This window comes from Phyllostomus hastatus, unplaced genomic scaffold, assembly GCF_019186645.2.
Source record: "Phyllostomus hastatus isolate PE091 unplaced genomic scaffold, TTU_PhHast_1.1 phas_scaffold_1066, whole genome shotgun sequence".
Lineage (NCBI taxonomy): Eukaryota > Metazoa > Chordata > Mammalia > Chiroptera > Phyllostomidae > Phyllostomus > Phyllostomus hastatus.
The window spans coordinates 2,062,740-2,086,986 of record NW_025334004.1 but is presented as its reverse complement, the minus strand read 5'-3'; the positions used below and the strand labels follow the sequence as shown (position 1 = coordinate 2,086,986).

The 24,247-nt window shown below is 36.7% G+C and overlaps 1 protein-coding gene across 3 annotated transcripts in view; it reads right to left on the bottom strand.

Annotated features, from left to right (window-relative positions):
- Positions 1–23,263, bottom strand: part of A1CF (APOBEC1 complementation factor) — an 83,465-nt gene extending 60,202 nt beyond the window's left edge. For 2 of the 3 annotated variants that reach the window (XM_045854292.1, XM_045854293.1), the window contains exon 1: positions 23,175–23,263. The gene's annotated coding sequence lies outside the window, so the exon portion shown is untranslated. The remainder of the gene's footprint in view (positions 1–23,174) is intronic. The other variant, XM_045854294.1, reaches the window with a different exon arrangement.
- Between the last annotated feature and the right edge of the window lie 984 nt (positions 23,264–24,247).

The following is a 24,247-nucleotide window of genomic DNA, read 5'->3' as shown; positions in this document are numbered from 1 at the left end:
ACTCAGGTTGGAGGGGAAAGCAGGGTGGAGGAACAGCAAAGTGACTCCAGAAAGGGCCCACTGGAGGTGACAGCATCCCATGCTTGAGCCCTAAGCTGCTGGGTGGGTTCTGGAGCCCAAGACCCTGAACTGGAATAGTGAGTTAGAAAAGAATTCTCTTACTTTGTATTTACTTCTTAAATGTATGTGTAACTTACATTTATTTTAGAAGGGTTTGGGGTCTTTGTTTAGAAGTTTGGTGATATTTTTTGCAAACAGAAATATGCTGTAGGAACTTAACTCTTGTTTGTATCAATTAACCCATGGTAAAATTGATGCCATTATAAGTCATTTTGATTAAAGTCAGTTTCCAAGAACCTTCACACAGTGTTAAGTGAGGACTTACTATACTGGTCCGTTTGCTTAGAAGGCTTAGTCTGACATATGTTAAGTGCTCAATAAATATTTGTGGAAGAAATGGAAGACTTTGGATCAGCATTTTAGAAAGTACAGTAAAATGAATCTGCATCCAGTCTCCTAATACTTAGTATTCTTGTTTCAGTCACTTCCTGAAAGTTCTATCCTGGAATGAACTTGGTTTATGTGAGAAAGTGACTTGAGTGGCTTCTCTGTGCTTATGAATGTGTTTGTCACATCTGTGTGAGAGACAGGAGTGTAAGATTTTTAGAATGCAAAGGGGTTGAAAAATAGTGTTGACATTTGCATTTACTTTTCTTCTTAGTGGCTTTCTGGTTTTAGAGTTGCAACTTCAGTGCCTATTTGGTCAAGAGGAAGAAGGACATAGAAGTGATTGAGAGTTGGTGATTTCTGCCTTCCTGAAATCACAGGTGGAGTGGGTAAACAGTTCACCTCATCACTTGGATGAGACTGCTTGATAGAAATTTCCAGAGTTCACTGTTGGGCAAGGTCAGAGCTACTGTTTCTGACCTTTGACTGCAGTGGCCCTCAGGTACTAGTGGGTCCTGGATCAGGGAAGGTGTCAGGGAAACAGATAAGAAGGAAGCTGGAAGAGAGAAACAGATGGGTGGCTTTTAAATCTGACATTTCCAAATCTAGACCCTCAGGGAGGAGACTGCATGCTGCTCTTTAATTATAACCCTGGTCTCTGAGGAGGAAGAGCATTTATTTGTCCATAACAATTGGTCCCACATAGAGAACCAAGTTGTGGGAGAGAAACAGAGGATTTTAAGTGACTATTTGTTATTTAGATTTGCTTGAAGGTATGACAACACTGGCAGATTTTTATGTCCTAGTGGGACCTAAGTTGGCAGATAGGGAAACAAAAATAAGTGGGAAAACAAATTTGTTAACATATTTCAACACAATAAAGTGGGCAAGACATGAGACAAAGCTAAGAGAAGTACATGGTACAAAAACACACTTAAAGAGTGAAGAAAGAATGGGTTGGAAAAGCCAAAGCAGAAATGGTAGTCATGAATGACAGGCAGAGGAGAACACAAAGAAGCTGAAAGACAAAGACAAAATTAAATGAGAGGTTTTAGTGGTTAAAAATTAAATGAAGTAATTATTCTTAACTTTAACCAAAATGTCAACAAATATTAATTTAATACCCATGGCATACCAGGTACTACACTATACAACTTAGAGTTAGGAAATGAAGTTGTCTTGTTAACATCATAGTTTCTATATTATTAATTTCAGTTGATCTTTTATTTTTTCCTGAAGAGCATAGATAGGGAAACTGAATGAGAAGAAAGACTGTTTCTGACTCCATAAGCAGAGGAGAGGTGTTCTTTTGTAATTGAGCGGGAGACTTTACTGCTTGTACTAGCAATGCGCCCCGTATACACTGTGAACTGACGATTTTCCCCTGCCATTGGGACCTCGCCAAACCAAAGCCAGTTTTTCCCAATGTGTTACGGTGCACTGACGTCGAATGATGTAGCATAACTTTCATGAGACATGCATAAACCAACAAGTGGTTTTATTATCAATTTCAGCCTTCTAGAACCTCCTGGACATTTTATATGAAAGGAGTTCCAGATTGTATTGAAATGGTTTATGAAGGATTTATAACCAAATGCATTTGCCTAATGGTGCTAAGTATTACTTTGCATTACTTGATGAAGAAATATGAAATAGCCCAATTATTCTCCTTGGAAAAATGTTTGTGATTGGTCTTAGGCTTATTTTGGAAATGAATTATTGTGATAATTTTTATTTGACCATACATCATGAACCATAACAAAATTAATAGAATATGTGCATACATAAATTTCCAAAATATAGCCATAAAAACATCACAAAAAGTCCCAATGTGTGGATTATTTGTTTCAAAGCAATATATATATCATCAACAACAAAAAAATAATTAATCAGAATCCCTTTCATGTTACTAAAGCACTAGTGATGAATCGTGCATTAATTTGGCTCTGGTCAATTGGGCCTAGTTAAGGCGCAAAATAAAGAAATTAAAGTTGTCCATAGTAGATATATTTATCTTACTTTAGAAGATTACACAGTTTTAGGGAAGGACAGGCTTACATTTAAATTTCAGTTCTGCTACCAGGGTTTGAACTTTTTCTATCCTGTTTTCTGAGACCCTGTTTTCTAAGAAAAGAATAGGAACACTAATACCTAACTTGATTTTTTTAAAACAAAGGATTTAATAAATCAGATAATGGATATTGGACATAAGAGCACCTAACATGGTGCTTGGCATACAGAAAGTGCTCAATGAATACTCCCTTTTTGTACTTTATCTGTTTCTGTGGTTGACTCACCTTAGCCATCACCTGTGGTTCTCTGAATGGCTATTCTCACTTCTTGCAATGTCTGAGATGAAGAGAAATGTAGTTTTGAATGCATTATCTTAACCTCTTTCATATGACTTTAATAATTGATCTAGTTATTTATGTTTTCATTTTTTTGACCAGAAATATCCCTAAGACCCTCAGTCTGTTTGTGTCTGTGTCTCATGGAGCATCTTAGTGTTATAATGAAAAGTAGACACAACGTAAATATTCAATGCTGAAGAAATATTTGAGTAAGAAGTGGTACAGTGCAGCTAATAAAATTGATGTTATAGTAGAATATATAATGGTTTAGATAATTCATGAAATAAAATCAAGTAGAAAAGAATGCTATAAGAGAAAATACATAGTCTGTTTTGTGTTAATTTTTATATTCATAAAGACTGAGTATAAAAGGCTAACTAGTTATATCTGGGTGATATAACAAATTATATTTCTCATTCTTGATTATTTGGCAACTTTCAGCTTTTAAAAATATACCACTCCTCTAATAATTAAAAAAATAAGTTAAATTACATTAATAAATGTTAATGAAAACAAGCTATATAAAAAATGATAAGTGACCAAGGTTCTTTTATGAGAAAACTATTATTTATTAGAAAACAAAAAAATGCTGAAAATAATATAACTAAGCATTACATCAAAGAAGCTAAGAACAAAATAGACTAATGAAATTAGAATAAATCAAAGATAAAATTAGTAAAAGAAAAATCTGTAGACTTCATAAATAAATGTAAGATGATTGAAAAGAGATTGGCAACTTAGTATACCTCTGGCACTCTTGACATGGTATAAAGGAGAAAACCTATTTTTCAAATGAGGGATAAATGAATATAAGCACAGACTGGACACTTTGATAGAAAGACATGTTTTTATAAATAAATTGAAAAATATAGATGCAGTATACAATTATCTAAAAGGTATGAATTCTCAAAATTACCTCAATGGTAAGTTAAAAATTTGAATAATAAACTACATTGAAAAATTCAATGCTCTCCTCTCAAATAACACAAGCTCCAGATGGTTTTATTAGGCAAGTTGTACAAATCATTTAAGAAACAAATATTTCTTTGGTTATGTAAAACTTTTTAAAGTATAGAAAAAACAGGAAGCTTATGAAACTATCTACAGGCTTGTTTATCATATGTCTGATACAAGGCCAGACAAATATATCACAGACATTAATCTATTGACCATTATCACATGTAACTATAGCTATGACCTGTATATAGCAAAGTAGCAAAATACTCATCTACAATAAACATTATGGGCTTAATACAAGAATACAAAGATTATTCAACCTTAGTGATACCATTAGTTTAGTTTAATTTATTCATGATATGGAAGAAGACATATATGGTCACCCAGTAAATGTAAAAGTGGCACTTAATAAAATTCAACACCCACTATTGCTTTAAAAAAATACCCTTAGTAAGTTAAAAATAAGATAAAACATTCCTAAGTTGTTAAAGAACATCTGTCAAATATGAAGCAAATATTACGCTTGTCAAACACTGCAATCATGCATTTTTCATGAAAAACAAGTAAACCGGCCCTGGCTGGTGTGGTTCAGTGTATTGAGTGCTGGACTGTGAAGCAAAGGATTGCAAGTTCAATTCCCAGTCAGGGCACGTGCCTGGATTGCAGACCAGGTCCCCATTATGGGGTGCGTGAGAGGCAACCACATATTAATGTTTCTTTCCCTCTTTCTCTCTCCCTTTTCCCCTCTCTAAAAAATAAACAAAATCTTAAAAAAGTAAACCAATTCTACAAACCATTAGGATTAATAAAAGAATACAACAAAAGAATAGTTAAAAATTTAATATTCCTTATTTAAACAGGAATGATAAATGCAATGAGAAATCTGAACAGTATAAACAAAACATAAATAATAAATTTAATGAAAAATATCCAAAATATATATGAAGAAAATGATAAAATTTTACTAAAGGACATGAAAGCCTGGATATGGAAGTCCAATCATAAATATGTTAGTTCTTCCCAAGTTATTCTATTACAATACTGATTTAAATTCTAATGAAATTATTTTGAAATTTGAAAAGTTGATTCTAAAGTTTATCTGGGAGGAAAAATGTACAATAAATGCCACAATATATTGAAAGTGTAGAATTATTGAAACCAGCCTAATCAGAAGTTAATTAAAATGGGCACAGGAATAGACAAATAGATTAATGGAATAAAAAAGTTTAGACCCATTGTTTTGATTACCGTATATTGCAATTTGCCAATAGGTAGTATTTCAAATCACAGGAATATCTTAGGCAATTTGCGACAAAGATACACTTGGCACACCATCTCACAATGTATACCAAAAGTCTAAGTAGATTAAAGAAATAATCTCTAAAATCATTGTATAACTACCAGAATAAACTATGGAAGAGTATTTTTATAATCTTGTGATGCAGGTTGTCTTCCTAACCAAGCATATTAAGAGCCATAAATAAAAACAGACTACCAGATTTGACTGTGTAACAGTTGCAAACATCTGTAGTAGCAAAACAAAGTTAAAAAGAAGCCACAGACTGGAAGAAAGTGATTGCTGTTTACATAAATACAGAGAATTACTATCTGTAATGCACAGAGAGTACTTTCAAATCAATGATATGGAGACTCACAAATCAGTGAACAAAACAGCAAAGGACATGAGCGGTCAATTCACAGAAAAATAATATGGTTTGTAAATGTACCACCTAAATATGTATGGTCACCATCTTTAGTGATCAGAAAAAAGCAAATTAAAACAAAGCAAGATATTTTGATTTTTGTCTGTTATGTGGCAAAATTTGTAAAGGTTTCAAATAAGAATAAAATGTAGCTAACATTTACTAAACACTTTATGCTATGTTCTAAAAACTTTAAACACAATTTAACTTTAAACATTTAATTCTTATTAAAATTCAGTAGGGTAGGTATTATCATTCCTGTGACATAGGTAATACACCAAGTTGAAGAGGTTAATGTACCTGAGGTTATTCATACAGTAAGTGGCAGACACATGATTTGAACCCAGGTAGTTTGGGGCCAAGTCCGTGTTCTTAGTTACTAAATTTCAAATTTAGTAACTCAAATTTTTTCCCCTAAAAAGAAAAGAGACAAGTGGTGGCAGGGCAGGGTGAGGAGGAAGGTGATATCTACTTAGCTTCCCTGAAAGTGCTCCTGGGAGGAACATACACCAGAATGAAATGCATGAGGGTGATATGGTGAGTCTGTGTTCTCCTCCATAGGCCGTTGGCCTTGGCTGTTTAAACCACTCTGGTAACTTAGCTTGTTTGCTGGAATGAAAATGGACTATTGTAACAGCTCTTGTGAGTGGTGTTGTGGTTAGACTGTCTGATGGTTCATTTGGACACATTTAGGGTCTGACTCCCTTTGGACATGGTCCAAACTAGACGCATGGTCATTGAAAGCCTTGGTTACATACTTGGTTGTACCTCCCTGAGACATTACTGCTCGGCAGAGTACAGCCAGTGTCTTCGTGGATGACTAAGTGATATATCATTTGCCAGGTTCTTGACTTGGATTTCACATGAATTTCTATTATGATATTTAAATTAAAACATTGGTTCCTTCCTCCCATTGATCTCTAGATCTTCTGCATTGTAGATAGCCAAGAGGAAGAATTCAACTATGGACCAAATATCTGCAGGAATTGTACAAGGCCACAAGTACTTCTGTTGGACGCCAAACACAGCTGTTTCGAGAGCAGGTCCTCTCTGCCCCTCTTTACCTCCACCTTCAAATGTCTGTAATTTCCTTTTTTCTCCTCCTGTTTCTTACTCTCTTCTATTCTTTAATCCTGTATTTTCTTCTTTCTCCTGCTCCTTTGGTGACACCCCTGGCTAAAGAAGTGGCTGTTTCCATCTAGAAGGTGTATTTCCTTTTAAGACAAGTTATTACCTGTTGTAGGGAAACAATGTGGTTTAGGAAGTGCTGACCAACTTTCTAAAGAGATGGTTACTTTTGCCAAGATGTGTAGGGCAAGCCAATACTTGATCACTGTTTGTTGATGTTTTCAGTCCATATACTATCCTACTTGGAGTCCCCCAAAGTCCTAAATAAGGTAACCTAAAGCAGCAAAACCTAAGATACTGAGGAAATTGCACCATAGTAAAGGTTTTGTTCTACAGAGAACAAAAACTGTTGGAGCTACTGACTTAGAATTTACCAGAGAACAAGGATAAGCAGATGTGTAATATACAAATGACAAAATGAATAGACAAAATGTGTTATAATTCTTGTGTAATGTCGTTATAATATGTATACACACAAGCATGCACTTGCATTAAATCAGCCCATTAGAAATGTACAGGGGAACCACATTTTCCCAACTTTTTTCCTAATTTATATCAGGAACCATACACAACCTGATATTAAGAGAGAGACATGCAAACTCTTGGGAAAGTTAAGTGCATTCATCTGGCTCAGAGATTTTCATTTCCGCAAAACAATGCTGACAGCTAGAAGTCCTTTTTGTTTTTTTGAGGAATAAGTAATCTTAAGTAGAATACAAAAATAAACTAATTATCACTTTAAAAGTCTGTTTAAAATTGCGGAATTTATAGTTCAGTTAGTAGAAATAGTTCCAGACATTTAGTATATTCTCATGAAGTGAATATTATAGAGGTACATTTTATCTGCCTCAAAAGACATTTTACCATTTATTTGCTTAGAACACCCTTTAAATATCAACAAAGAGCCTTTAAATCCCTGAAATTTAGCTTGAAATGGCAAATTACACAAGAAAAGATATCAAAGAAGCATTAACCTGTGCACATCTTGTGAAAAATAGGACTTTGAGATTTGACTATAAGCATTCCTAAATTTTAGCAAGTAATATTCACTGCATTAAATCTCTCCTTCCTCTATTTTTGTCATGCTCTATAAACAAGTTCACTGTAGTCTCCTCCTCAGAGTATGTCTACTTGGGGTGAATTCCTTAACTGTGACTTGCAACACCTTGCTAAGCAAGGCCTTAACCTTAAAATTTTGGACCACTGTTGAAACGTACTTCAAATTGGCACTAAAAGATTTAAGAACGGTCTTTGTCAAAGCCAGCTGACAGCAGATTTGAGATGCAGGAGGTATAGAAAAAGAGCAGACTCCCTACCTGGCCTCACATTATAATCATCTCTACTCGGGCATCACCCTTCCCACCCCTAGAGAGGTTCTAGTTCAACTAGTCTGGAGTGGGGCCTACGACATTGTATGTGATCCCCTCCTCAGCTGATAGTGTGCAGCTGAGTTAAGAACTGCCAAATTAAGCTCCAGTCTGTACATGTTAAATGTCAAACAGAATGAAGCAATGAAGTAATTAAACTATTTTATCTGCCAAAAGGACAGGATGGATACATTAAAACTTCTAGTAAAAGGAAGAAAGAGTCTATAAAAGAAAGGTAGAGATTGGATTACAAGAGAAAAAGGGGGATAATAAAATGATTCTGTAATAATTGTCTAGATTTTCATCATTTCTAGTGAATAAATGTTTTCCTAATTGCTAGTATTTAGAAATACTGACCTTGAAATACATATTTTTTAAAAGTATGCATCCTTCCTAGATTCTGGCTGAAGGGATTTGTTTTCAATTAAGTTTCTGCGAGGACCAACCAATAAGATATTCATATTGGTACTGTGTGCATAAAACTGTGATTTATTGTGGTTTGTGTATGAAGAGGAAGCAAAAGCTGCAAGGTAGACAAAGCACAGAGAGTAGAAAATAAGGATGGCTTTTAGGAGAGAGAGGAACAGATGCAGGAAGTGCATGGCTGAGTCAAGTTAACAAAGAAGTGCCTTAGCAAATCTGTGAATCTGCACTGCTGAGGTCTGTATAGCGTCCTTCTCCAAAGCAGACTCCAATATGGGCCCCTCATGAAGTCTGGATCTTGACATTTTCCTGCTTTCTGTACTTATGTACTCTTACTTGTTGCTCCTCTTACAGTCCTGCCCCCATCCCTACCTCCTCTTCCATTTCTGGAGTTAATTTGAGCTCAGCCAAGGTACTGAATAGAACTTCACTGTTTTCTACCTTCTGAGCACTGCCTCTCTGTTTTGCATACCACTGCTAGACCAATCTCCCTACAGTGTCCCTTTAGTATTCTCCTGTTCAATACCTTCATTGGCCTCATCACCAACAGTAAAGAAACAGCCTGCTTCCTCAGCCTGACATTGAGTGTGTGCCATGATCGGGCCCTAACTCTGCCTTCCTGATTATCTCTCAGTGCGAGTCTAGTGAGCCCATCAGGTTTCCAGTTACACCTTTGGTTCCCTTGTTCCCCATTTGCCCTGTGACTAGAGTTCCCATCCTTCTTTCCACAGTCTTCCTGGCTGGGAAAAACTCATGCTTGCTCCACCAGGTTGTGTGTGGTTTTATGGATATATATGCATGAACACACAGGTGTTCACAGGATGAATGAAGTCCTGGCGGCCAGTGTGGTGAGCACATCCCACAAGTGACCTCCTGATAATACTCCCCTCTCCTTCTGTAACTAGCTCTGACACCACTACCCTTTACAAACCCTTCAGTCTCTGCTCTCAGCTTGGATACGAATGTCAGAGACTCTGAAACAGAGATTCTAATGAATGACCTGTTCTTTGGTGACATTGAAGATTGAGAGATAAGTACTGATATTTTAATCTAAAAAGATTTCAGAAAATTTTAGTAGCGGATGGAAACTGCATGTGTTGGAAGAGGGAGAGGGAGCCGGGGAGGAAATGGAAAGGCTTTCAATCGACAATCTGAGGAGCTTTCTACTTATTAGGCTTATGCTGTGATGGGTAATTTTATATGTCAACTTGACTGGTCCATAGAGTGACCAGACATTTGGCCAAACATTATTATGAAAGTGTCTGTGAGGATGTTTCAGGATGAGACTAACATTTTAATTAACAGACTGAATAAAGCAGATTGCCCTCCCCAATGTGGATAGACCTCATTCAATCAACTGAAGACCTGAAAAGAACAAAAATGTTGAGTAAGAGGGAACTCCACCTCTTTTTTGGCCTTCAGACCTGAACTGAAATATGGCTCTTCTTGGGTCTCAAGCCTACTGGCTTTCAGTCAGAAACTATATATTGGCTTTCCTGAGTCTCCAGCTTGCTGACTAAAGACTTCAACAATTACATAGCCAACTTAGAATAAATCTCTTTTGATAGATAAATAGATATAGGTATATACCTTAGAGATACCAGTAAACAGTACTATTATCTTAAAGGTATCAGCACAATGACAACACCAAAAAACACGTATACATCTTAGCCAGTTGAAGTTCTTAGTTCTGATTCTCTGGAGCACTCTGGCTAATGCAGGTGAATGGATAGTTTTGTGTTATTGTCCAGTACCTCTACAATCAGGCTACAGGTGACTGTTGTGTTGTCTTCACTCAGTTATGACACCCAACTGTTCCCACTATGGCTGCCTTTCTCAACGATACCTGGGAAAGGGAACTGGCAGCATTTAGAAATTCTAGTATTGCATAGACCAATGAGAGGAAAATGTCTTTGCATAATGTATTTAATTTCTGAGTTGACTTACAAATTGGTAAAGTGGTAATTACAGCATGCAACTTAGATATAGATATCCTTCAGCTCAAACACAGATGTTTATGCAATAGTCCTGGGGCCAATTATTTATGTGACAGATTACAGAGACTTAAGCTGTATGTATTTCAGTCATTCTTAGTCTCATGTTATTATGTCTTTTTTTTTTTTCCTGTTGAGATTTTCCTTTTGGACTTAGTTGCTGGATCTGTTTTCTACAGATCAATTTGTAGAACCTAAATTGAAAACTTCATTCTCACCAAGACTCCCAATCACAAATTAATGGAATATATTTGATCATTGAGTAAAGTTTACTAAATCCATCTAAAGTTCTGTATTACAGTGGCCCTGAGGCAATCTGACACTTGTAATGAAAGACAGCCTTATGTTTCCTTTAAAAACATCAGATTATCTACATTCTGATTTTATGCTAATTTACATGCATTGGCATAAACTGTCATTACTAAATTCTTGCACTCTATTTCTATTCAGCCTCTGAGTCCTGACATCTGCCCTTCTTTGGATCCCCACTGCCATTAATTATGGTCTATGCAACCATCATTTAATACTAGATTATTGTCTTAATTCAACCTTTAGTCTTTTCTGTTTAGTCTTTTCTATTTCTAAATACCGTGTGTATAACACTGGTGATTTTTTTAAAATCCTCAACAGAGAATGTTTTTATTGTTTTTAGAGAAATAAAGGGGGAAGGAGAGAAAGAAAAACATTGATATGAGAGAGAAACATCAATTGGTTGCTTCCCATGTCTGCCCTAACCAGGGATCAAACCCACAACCTAGGTATGTGCTTTGACTAGGAATCAAACCACAACCTTTTGGTCTATAGGACGATGCTCCCACCTACTGACCACCCCCCACCCAACCATGGCTAAACTGGTTAATTTTTGAAAATATCTATTCAATATTACTTTTCTACTAAGAGAATTTCAGTGACTCCATATTCTATAACTATTAATTAATATCAACTTTCCATTTCATCACCTATCAAAATTACCCAACTTTGTACTGCATACTAATTTTCAATGTATACTTTATCTCAGGTCAGCTTGAAAGTTGGCTAGGAGTTAAGAAAAGAAGGGAGAAGGAAGGGACTCTAGGAGAAAGATGAGGCCGAAAACAGCATGGATGCATGGCTGACAAATTGAGTATGGTTAGAATGTTGAATGAAAGTTGGGAGGGGACATCAGGAGGAAGTGGTAACAGATAAAGCTTATTAGGTAGGCAAGAATTACATCAGTATTGGCATGATAGAACATCTCATTTTATTATGAAGTCACTGGAATCAGCATGGACAAGTTCTAATAGAACCTGGTGTACTTTAAAAAAATGACTCTGAGTTTTATTGAGAGTAGATTAGAGGAAGATATCCTAGTTTAGGGACAGGTGGGGAAATAAAAAGAGCAAGTGAAGATGAGGATAGGGTGGGGCATTACCTCCCCAACTGTGTGTACTCATTGTTTTAGCTCCAGCTTTTAGTTCTGAGCCTTGTGCTTAGTAGATGCTTCATAAGTGTTGCTGAATGGAATGGAAATGTCATAGCTGCTCTGACTACTATAGACTTTTTTGGTCCCAATCTTCCAGTTTCACCAAATGATATTAAAATACACAACATTTTGCTCTGTGTTGTTCATTATCAATACATAACTGGGAGGAAAACCATGGAATCATGGATGCAAACTGACATAGGTTCGAATGTCAGGGCTCTACCTGATAAGAACTTTGCAAACTTGGGCCATTATTTAACCACATGCAATTTCTTTATTTTGGAATTGGGGATAATAATGCCTGCCTCATTAGTGTGGTTCTAGTCATCCAAAAAAGGTAGAATAAGTGCACAGCTCAGTGTTTAGTACATGGTACTTAATAGTGTTTATCTTTCTTCTGCCTCTCCTCGTCTTTCTCCAGTTAGGTAGTTCTTTTAATTAACAAATAGTATTGTGTATCGGTCATATGCATAACACTGTTTGGTCTGGGAATTGAAAAATAAATAGAATAACTTTCTTGCCCTTCAGGAACTCTTAATTTAGTATTGTAAATTATATTCATTTTCTAGCAAAGTAAGAGTCCGTCAAGAAAGGAGTGGTCAGTTAATCTGGGACTGGCAGCTCTAGAGAATCCTTCATGGGTTTCTTGATATTAAGGACAAATGTACAATATATCCTTGCATGTAACACAACAGCTAGAACAACACGGAACTTAAACACTGAATAAAGAAATAAATTCTGTTTCACAGGAAAACTCTACAAAGCATTTAAGGAAGAGCTAACCCCTATCCTTCACAGACTATTCCAAAAAATCAAAAAAGATGGGAGACTCCCAAACTCTTTATGAGGCTAATATCATCCTAATTCAAAACCAGATAAAGACACAACAAAGAAAGAAAACTTCAGGCCAATATCGCTGATGAACATTGACACTAAAATCCTCAACAAAATACTGGCAAACCGCATCCAACAATACATTAAAAAGATCATACACCATGACCAAGTGGAATTCATTCCAGGGATGCAAGGATGGTACAATATTTGCAAATCAGTAAATGTAATACATCACATAAACAAAAGCAAAGGCAAAAACCACATGATCATATCAATAGATGTAGAAAAAGCATTTGATAAGGTACAGCATCCATTTATGATAAAAACACTTGGCAAAGTGGGAATAGAGAGAGCATTCCTCAACATAATAAAGGCCATATATGAGAGACCTACAGTCAACACCATAGTCAACGGGCAAAAATTAAAATCTTTTCCACTAAGATCAGGAACAAGACAAGGTTGTCCACTTTCACCACTTTTATTCAATATGGTATTGGAAGTTTTAGCCACAGCAATCAGACAAGAAAAGGAAGTAAAAGGCATCCAAATCGGAAAGGAGGAAACAAAATTGTCATTGTTTGCAGATGACATGATAGTGTACATAGAAAATCCTATAGATTCCACCAAAGAACTGCTTGACCTAATAAATGAATTTGGCAAAACAGAGGGATACAAAGTCAATATCCAGAAATCAAAGGCATTTCTGTACACTAACAATGAAACAGCAGAAGCAGAAACCAAGAAAAAAATCCCATTTGAAGTAGCAGAAAGAAAAATAAAATACCTAGGAATAAACCTAACCAAAGAGGTAAAAGACCTGTATTCAGAAAACTACAAAAACACTGAGGAAAGAAATCAAGGAAGACACAAACAAATGGAAACATATACCATGTTCATGGATTGGAAGAATTAATATCATCAAAATGTCCATACTACCCAAAGCAATTTACACATTCAATGCAATTCCTATTAAAGTACCAATGGCTTATTTCACAGACATAGAACAAACACTTCAAAAATTTATATGGAATTATAAACGACCTTGAATAGCTGCTGCAGTTTTGAGAAAGAAGAGTAAAGTAGGAAGGATCACAATACCTGACACTAAACTATACTACAAGGCCACTGTAATCAAAATGGCCTGGTACTGGCATAAAAACAGGACCAATGGAACAGCACAGAGAGCCCAGAAATAAACCCAAGTCTCTACGGTCAATTAATATTTGACAAAGGAGGCAGCAACATAAAATGGAGTAAAAATAGCCTCTTCAACAAATGGTGTTGGGAGAACTGGACAGCCACATGCAAAAAAATGAAACTTGAGCACCAACATACATCTTATACAAAAATAAATTCAAGGTGGATAAAAGACTTAAATATAAAATGTGACACCATTAAAATCCTAGAGGAGAATGTAGGTAGGAAAATCTCAAGATATTTCACGCAGAAACTTTTTTACTGACATGTCCCCTAGAGCAAGGGACATAAAGGAAAGAATAAACAAAGGGGACCTCATCAAAATAAAAAGCTTCTGCACAGCTAAAGAAAACAGTATCAAAATAAAAAGACAACCAACTGTATGGGAAAACACATTTGCTAATGATATCTCAGACAAGGGTTTAATCTCCAAAATATATAAAGAACTTACATGACTACATTCTAAGAAGACGAGGAACACAATTAAAAAATGGGCAAAGGACTTGAACAGACACTTCTCCAAGAAGGACATACAGAAAATCCAAAGACACATGAAATAATGTTCAATATCGCTAGCTATCAGAGAGATGCAAATTAAAACCACAATGAGATACCACTTCACACCAGTCAGAATGGCCATCATAAACAAAGCAACAAACAAGTGTTGGAGAGGTTGTGGAGAAAAGGAGACCCTAGTGCACTGTTGGTGGGACTGCAGACTGGTACAACCACTATGGAAAGCAGTATGGAATTTCCTCAGAAAACTCAAAATGGATCTGCCTTTTGACCCTGCAATTCCACTGCTGGGACTCTATCCTAAGAATACTAAAACACCAATCCAAAAGAACCTATGCATCCCAATGTTCATAGCAGCACAATTTACAATAGCTAGATGCTGGAAGCAACCAAGATGCTCACCAGTAAATGAATGGATCAAAAAAACTAGGGTACATTTACACAATGGAATTCTATGCAGCAGAAGGAAAGAAGGAGCTCCTACCCTTTGCAACAGCTTGGATGGAGCTGGAAAGCATTATGCTAAGTGAAACAAGCCAGGCAATGAAAGACAAATACCATATGATCTCACCTTGAACAGGAACCTAAACAACAAAACAAAGAAACAAGCAAAATATAACCAAAGACACTGAAAAAGAGGACAGACTGACAGTGACCAGAGGGGAGAGAAGAGGAAATTGCAGGGGAGAATGTGAAGGGTTTACAGGAACAAATTTAAAGGATACATGGACAAAAACTAGGGGGAGGGTGGTAATGGGAGGGAAGTGGGGAGGGTTGGGTGGGTGGGCTGGATTGGGAGTAAAAGGGAGAAAACTGTACTTGAACAATGATTAAAATAAAAAAGAATTAAAAAATAAATACTTAATGGGTAAGTTAACAATAATTTTGAGGGATCTTCTTGGAGCCGTTTCATCTAGTCACTTCCCTTAAAATGGACCTGACACCAGTCCCCTCCATAGGGGTTCTGCTGCCCTATTTAGCCCTTCCCCACATAATCCTCTTTGAAGGGGTCTGCTGTCTTGCCTGTGTAGGGACTGGGTGGGGGCAGGATGCATTACTTCGGGCTTGCTATTCTTTGATGAGGTGGCATCTTTGTAAATGGCTTTGTGTCCTTTGATGAGTTTTTTGTTGTACCTATGAAAATAACAGAGCCTGAGAGGTTTGCACTCTGGTGTGAGGATTCCAATGTCTACTCTGCTTCCCTTGCAAATTACCCAGGTTCCTTTAAATCATTCTAGAGTAATGTAATTAGGATGACCTGCCTGTGATAGGGAACATCTCTGCCTTGGAAAGACAGCTACAGAGTCGAGGAGAAATTGTTCCTCATGTTCACTGCAACCCAGTGGTGGAGATAGTGACTTTCTAAGCCACCTGATGTCCAGTCCAAAAAGAGCTTTCTACATGTTGACCTCAGAGCCTGTCTTTCTTCTATTGATAGTAGGCATTGTGTAATTGACACAGAAATAAGAGAATTATAGCTGCAGTAGCTAAGGTTTATGCACACTTACTTGGTGGTGTTGTAAGCACTTAAAGTGTGGCTTGTGATCTGACTCTGACAACAACTTTGATTTTACAGAAGAGGAGACAGACACAGAGAAGTCAAATTGTTGATAAAGTTTGCATAGTAGTAAGTGGTGTAGCCAAGATTTCAGCCAGCTATTCTGGGCCCAGAGCCACCTGCCTTAGCATTATAATTGCCTCCCTCTTTGCCATGCTAAAACTATGAATCAGCTTCAGTTCATTGGACTTCAGGAAATCTTTTGACATCTTGAGATATGGAATTAATATTATGAGAAATATTTAGCGCTAGAGGTTATTCGAAAGGCCAGTTAAAATAAGAGTTTCTAGACATTATAGGATTTTCCTCTTAAAATACCTTAAGGAGCCATACAATGGCATTCCCTAGATGATTCCGATTTAAGTCAATACACTTGTATTAAGTAATTCATACAATGTGTCAGAGATGTGGAGGAATTAATGTCTGCTAAGGGTGGTGCTTAAATGACTTTGATCACAAATCAACATTATTTACTAACTTTAATCAATTCTTTCTCAAACATCAGACAAATATGTGCCATTCAAATACCCGCCATTCAAATACCCTATATTATCCTCTCATTACCCATGACACTTCCACACTGGGCCATCTCTTTTCTACATGTTCACTTCGCCACCATCAAAACTTTACTTGTCCTGAGTACCATTGCCACAGAGCTTTACCAGGCTGATCTGCTAAGTGATTTTAGGCTAAAGTGTTCCTGAGTGCCCCTACCCCTCACACTCTGCATCCCAACTAATTTGTATTTTAACAAGGAACTTCTGAAAACATACTCTTATTATCCCAAATGAACAACTCTACTGAGGATGGCAGAGCTTCTATTTGGGAACATTTGGATCTTAATTTAAAGCTACAAATTAGGTCAGTTTAAATATGGGGCTCCCTCAGCATTCAGAGACCTACCAGCCCAATTATTCTTTCTCTGGGGGGGAGGGTGTGTCCTCTCAGACACTAGCAGGACTTCGGCGTAAGGCAACCAAAGCATTTAGGACAATCACTGTGTGTTTTTGGTGATTTACTATGTTCATGGTACCTGCGCCTACACATATTTCCTCTGTGACTTGGGCCTGGGAGGTTCTCAGAGTAACCAAATGGGTGCGTCTCCTTTAACTGAGACTCTGGCTTGTTCCATCTGTGAGTCTGGGCATAGCAAGAAGGGCAGAACGCAGAGTGAAGGGAGTAGTCCTCTTACCCATTGGGGGTCTTTTAATCTGCTTCCCAGAATTGCGTAATTCAGGCTGAATTAGAAATACTGTATACTGGGAGGTGACATCATGCAAAGGGCCTGCTCGAGGGTGGGGGTCCTGCACTTGGGCTCTTACCCATGACAAAAAGTGCCTTTCATCTTTGGGAAAATCATTTAGCTTTTCTCTGTCAAATTAAAAAACCTCAAAGTTTCTTTCTAGTTCTAGGATTCAGTGCTTCTCAGTGTTCCATTTATACTCTGTTTACAGAGTGGTGTGTGCCAGGCTGCTGGAGTTTGCTCCTGTTTCTACCACTTATTAGCTGTGTCCCTAAGACTTAACCTCTGCATTGGAAAAATGGCATAGCAATAGTCCTATTCCATAGGATTCCATAGGATTCAACAAGTTAATCTGTGTGCCTGGCACATGGCAAGAGCTATATAAGGACATAAGAGCTATTATTAATATTACTAATAACATCATCACTGGATGTCAGTTCTAACTGGTTGGTAATAAATGCCCAAAATGTGAGTCACTGAAACCCTGAGGTAAGCACTTATATGTGCCAACACAGTTTCCCCTCCATGTCTCAGATTCTGATTTCTGACTTCCATGGCAAGAAATCAGAGGCTGTAGGATTTAAGAACATCTAATAAGCCAATTTACTTTAGGCAGAATGCTCCATCTGAAAAGATGTGAACTAAATACAATTTTAATAGAAGAGTGGGTAGAATATTAAAGAATTAATAGAAATGAACAGCAATTGCATTTATACATAATGCCCTGCCAGTCTTTTAGAAGATACTATAGAATCTTCCTTCCCTTCTTTCTCTATGTCAGTTACAGCATCTGTACTGGTTTAAACCTTTTTAGGTTGTTTTCTTCCAAGACCTGCATGGGACTGGTTTTCTGCTCACCTTCCATGTGGATCCTTAAGACCTCCCTTCATAGTTTCATCTGGCCTCTTAATTTATCAACAGATTAGTTAATGTCTAGAACAGTAGTTGGAGGCTCCCTACATACTCAGCACTTTGCTACACAAAGAGAGCTAGGCCTGTACACGCTGGGTGAGAACATCTTTCAGTTAACTAGCTTGGGGCAATTGGATTGATGAATAGTGACTCAATTCCCTTGAAGAAACTAGGCATACTAAATTGACTATGAAGAAATTTGGCATTAAAAAAACCAACTAAATTCTTCTGTATAAAATGCTTTGTAGAGTAGAATATTCTATAGAAATAAGGTATTATGGTAGTTAATTCTGCTATGTAAATCTGGTGTTTTTAAATGAATTGGCATCCCAAAACAATGATAATTTTTTAACTTCTAGAGGAAGAGAAGAAGATAAGACATTACTACATCACTGAAGGTGGTATTTTGCAAACCAATTTGTTCACTTAGTCATTTCATCTGGCCAAATTACAATGTACTTGTTCCCTTTAGCTATGTTATTGACCAGTGCACAGAATATCATACATAACCTTGCAAACTAGAGGGAGTTATCTTAATCCTTGTTATTATTTCCCTCTTAATGTTACCAGGGACCAAACCCTATTGAAATAAGCAAAACCTGAGAAATGTTTTTCATATGACCGTTAACACCTTTATATAAAAGAATGACATGTACATATCTGTATGAAGAAACAAAACGGCTTATATATCTTTAAAAAATCAAATCAGGGAGCTTAAGATACCAGCATATTTTAGTCAAGACAACCATTTTTATAAAAGAAAATATTTTAATTTTTGGTTTGAGTCCATCAAAAATATTTAATATTTGTAGTATTTATCTTTCACTGACATGGCTTATTTCATTTAGCACAATAATTCTCCAGGTCCATCCATGCTGTCACAAAAGGTAAGAGTTTCTACTTTTTTACTGCTGTGTAGTATTCCATTGTGTAAAAGTACACAGCTTTTTAATCTACTCATCTACTGATGGGCACTTAGGCTGTTTCCAGATCTTGGCTATTACAAATAATGCTTCTGTGAACACAGGGGTACATGTATTTTTTTGTGTTGGTGTTTTGGGATACTTAGTATATATTCCCAGGAGTGGAACTGCTAGGTCAAAAAGGACTTCCATTTTTAATTTTTTGAGGTAGCTCCATATTGTTTTCCACAGTGGCTGGACCAGACTGCATTCCCATCGACAGTGAACTGGGTTCCCTGTTCTTCACATCCTCGTCAACACTTGTTTGTTGATTTATTGATGGTAGCCATTCTGACAGGTATAAGATGTTATCTCATTGTGGTTTTAATCTGCATCTCTTTGATGATTAGTGATAATGAGGATTTTTAAATTTGCCTATGGGCCATTGTATGTCCTCTTTAAATAATTGTCTATTCAGGTCCTTTGCCCCTGTCTTAATTGGGCTGTCTATCTTCCTGGCATTGCATTGTATTAGTTCTTTGTACATTTTGGAGATTAAACCCTTATCAGATGTATCCTTGGCAAAAATGTTCTCCCATGCACTGAGTTCCCAATTCTTCTTACTGATAGTTCAGTCAGTGAAAGATAAATACCACATGATCTTGCTTATATGTGGAATCTAATGAACATAATAAACTAACAGAATAGAAACAGAAGCATAAGTACATAGAACAGACTGTGTGTCCAAAGGGGAAGTAGGGGGAAACTAGATGAAAGATGGTGAAGGGATTAACCAAAGAACACTTATGTACAACCCATGGACACAGACTGGATATGGGGATTGACTGAGGGAGGGGAGAGTGTGGGGATGGATGGAGGTGGGGAAGGGGAGAAAAATCGAGAATAACTGCAATTGCATAAACAATAAAAAAGATATACAAAAATATTAAACACAAAATTTTCACTGAAAATTCTAAATAGTTTTTAAATGCTGATAATCTAGTTGAACTAGGTTTGATGGACTAAACTGATAAACCAGCTTTCCTGGTCCAAACAGCAATAAACATTTGTTAAGAGAGGCCTGGATTGTATAGCAAACAGTGGGCCCAGGAGCAGAAGGAACAGAGATTTTTAATATAGAATGCCTGGCAGTAGCGTTGGTCCTTTTGCAGATGCTTTTCCTGGGGGGTGGGGCGTTGGTTGGGCTGCTAGAACTGCACTTTAGGGGAGTCTGGTTACTGTTTCTATGAGTAAGATAAAATGGTGTTTATCCTCTGTTGATCAATATTGTCTTGTTTGAACTTATTGAGTCATTTGGAGACACATAAGGCAATGACAGCCATTGTGCAATAGTACCCAACGTGCTACTCCACTTTCTGAGAGGTGGCAATATTTTAGATATTGCTGAAACATTTTTAATATCAACCAGCCATGTGACGAAATGAACACAGACTGTGACAGATGTCCTGTGTGTTTCTGTGGAAGGGGAGTTGGGTTTTTAACTAAGAGTTTTCTTGAGCAACATTCTCTAAAATATACTGTTTTTTGTTGTTGTTGTTTATAATAAAAGGGTATAGGTTGTCTCTTTCTCTGAATAAATGGAATAGGGTTACTCTTTGTGTCTTATTAAAACTTCATTATTTTTGTATAATTTTTAATTTAAATTATGTTGGTAATGTTTTGACAAACAGGTGCTAGTGGATGGGTTCAGAAAGTTTAGGAAACTTTTCTGGAGGTTGTGACACATGGGAGAATGAAAAGGGAAGATAATTTTGCTGAACTCCTTGTGTGCTAGGAACTGTGCTTAACTGTTCACTACATCCTCTCATTCAATCTTCACTAAATTCTATGGGGTAGATTTTACCCCTGTTTTGTATTTGAGGAATCTGAGATTCAGAGAAGTTAAATATTATGCCCAAGGTCACAAACCTAGGGAGTTTTGGTGCAGGCATTCCAACCCAGCTCTGTCCGGAAAAAAGTCCAGTGTTCATTCTATAATTAATCCAGAACACACAGGACCGTAAGTCTGTAATAGACACAGGGATGGTCCTGTGTGATGGGAGATGGCTGGATTTGTGAGGTCCCTATTCAGTTGTCATGATTCCAGTAGTGATGATTTCAGCCAATTGTTATTATGAATGTTGGAGATGGGCTATAAAAATGACTTGTCCTTTTCTAACCTGTGTTTTGAGGAATACCATTTCTCAGAGATGTTTATAGGTGTTCCTGGAAGATGTTCTGTTGTAAATTAAGCTTAGAAAACAAAACATTGCCTACTCACCTAGACATTCACAACAAATGAACATATTTATATGCAGTGTAAATCCTCAGTCGTGAGTGCAGTGTGATGGCGACACGCCTGGGCTCTGGAGTCCCAGCCCCTGTCTGAGAAACCTGGTTCTGCCACTTTTCAGCTGGGCATTGTTGAGCCTGATAGGTTACTTATTTGAGACTTAGTTTTCTCACTTGTAAAATGTTATAATAGTATCTACCTTATATATACCTGTTCTAAGAATAACATGAAATAAATGCGTGGAAGGTGCTAAGAAATGTACTTGGCAATATAGTGCTTATAGTTCTAATGTGTGCCTGTTGTTATTATTACTCAAAATACTCATGTAGTAACAAGACCTAGGTAGCCACCATTTCCTCAACTTAGTTGATAATAGAGTCACTTTTGGAGTCACATTTATTAATCTGTACTGAATACAATATAGAAAATATATCTGAAATGACACAAAACCAATGTGGTATTAACCCAGTTGGAAATAACTGACTACTCAGTGTTTTTATATCCATTGTGTCATTTTATATTTGCCTATAACAACTAATTTTTTTTCTTTCCAACTATCTTTCCTGTGTGCTTACACTTGATAAGTAATAAATTAGAACAGTAAAATTGAGAAGTTATCTCAAATGGGCAGTATCAACATGATTCCAGAAAATATGGCTCTTACAAATGAACCTATAAATCATTTGTTTATTACTCTGTATTTAGTAGGGCAGGGCCTCAGTGCCTTGGCAAATATGTGATTTCACTTTTATTTTCAGACCTATAGTATGTGTCTTGGCACCTACTATAAAGAATGTTTCAGACCAGACCAACACATCTTTGCTCCTAAATTACAATATAATTAGAGTAGAATTTGTCAATGTATATTTTGCAAAACACTAATCCAGCACAAATAAAATGTTCTTCATCTTCTTGGAGACACACAACACACATCTGAAAAGTTCTATGGTAAATCAACATATTTAGCTGAAACCCATTCTCTTTGGGACTGACTTTGACAATCATGGAACAAAAGTCTTTTGTGTAAAATAAACATACAGGGCTTTCTGCTAGGAATGGGATATTACTGACAAGCGCCCTGATTAATTTATTTCTTTAATTAAAGTACTAGCATATTCTCATTGCAAATCATCTTTTTGGAGTGAACAAAAAGATTATGTGAAAATGTATCCACTGCAGCACAATTGCCCAACCCATTCTGAAAGGGAAAGATCTAATAATTAGCCATCACAAGGAAATTTAACACACTCAAAGCCAACCATTTTCTATGACTGTTTTTTTTCTTCTAGAATGAAAGGTGAATAGCTTAGGGAACTCCTTTGGTTAGTACAGTAATGGCAGAGGAAATAGCAAGAATTCACCAAGCTGGTATTTTTGTTGTGGTTTTGGGGGGTTATTTTCAGGTTGAAGGAGAGAAAAAGATAATTGAATATATGAAGTTTAAATATGATAGGCATTATGGCCCATACAGAGAACTCAGAGTCTACCAGTGATGGTGATACTCCTTCTCTTGTCCATACATTTTTTTGTTTCCCAGTGTCCTGGGACCAGGACAGGTGGCAAACCCACAACTCTCCCTGTTGTCTAGCTACTGCTAAATAACCATTTCAGAAACTTGCTCTTGACCCCGAAATGATAAGTCTGCACTTTTTGAAATCTCAGGAAATGATTATATCAAGGAACAAAAGATGATCATCTTTTGTATGATCATTCCAACATTTTCTTGGTTTTTCAGGTTGCTTCACAGTGTAAAAACAAACCAGAAAAATCCCTGACTTAGGATCTAGAACAGAAGAGGGTAGACGCTGTTTTCACTGCATTTCCACGGATCCACACTGCACGATTTGACAGATTTGAAAGAGAAAAAGCAAAACACATGGACCATACCTGAGTGATTTCAGAGATCCCCACCCGGAAAAGGTTTCCTTGATTATGGCGAATTCAACGTGTCACTCTGGTTATGCGCTAATCATCATATCAAACTCCAAAGGTTCAGTGGCTTTAGGTTTGGTTTACAATTCCTGGGAGTTAAACTTTAACTCACCCTGTCTCTTGCATCCATGCAGCCCTTTGACCAGACAATTGGGTCACTAGAGCCCAAAGAGAATCTACAAAACTACTGTTGTCATTTGTTTGCAAGAGGAAAATGAATTTTTGCATTAAAATATTGACATTAATATTATTTTGAAACTGTTTCAGCCACATATATTTCAAAGCAGAACTCAGGGCAATTTGTGTAAACCAAATTTTTTTTTTTTTACATTAGCTCCCTGTTTTCTACTTATGCCAAAATGAAATTAAGCCTAAGATAATTTAGGAGAATATTTGTTTGCACTTTTCATATCACTGTATTGCATGGAGTACAGAGTGGAGTTTAGGTGAAGTATGTAGCTAAATGCTAGCTTACAAAATCAAAATATACAAAACATTTATATAAGCAAGTAAATAGGGTCAGATCAGGTTGGGGTAAGTGTGCTTTTTATACAAGATGCTCATTCAGATTTTAGGAGAAGGCCATCACTGTGAAAGCACAGTAATCAGCTATTTAGCAGGTTATATGAGAGGCAAGGCTGTTGTTGATTGCTTGAAATCCCAGTGGCAACTGTTTTTCTTGAAGAATCGAGAAATAGTATTTTTAAGGTTATAAATTCTACATTCTAAATTTACTAGGAAGAGCTCTAGTCTATGGAGGAAATTCCTAAGGGTAATAGAGCCCACTTAAACAAATAAACATACAGACAAACTAAAACCCTTCTAATTTGGAGTAAATTTTAAGGGTTGATAAAACCACAGGCCCCCAAACTAGAATTAGAGGACACTCACTTGGCTTCAGTGCTATGAAGAGAAGTCTTAATTTTCCAGGACCTAACTATTCACAGAAGTACTTTGGCTATAGAAAAGCACAGAGTGAGCTGTGATTCCATAATATAGACATAGAGGAAGATAAATCAATAAAACAC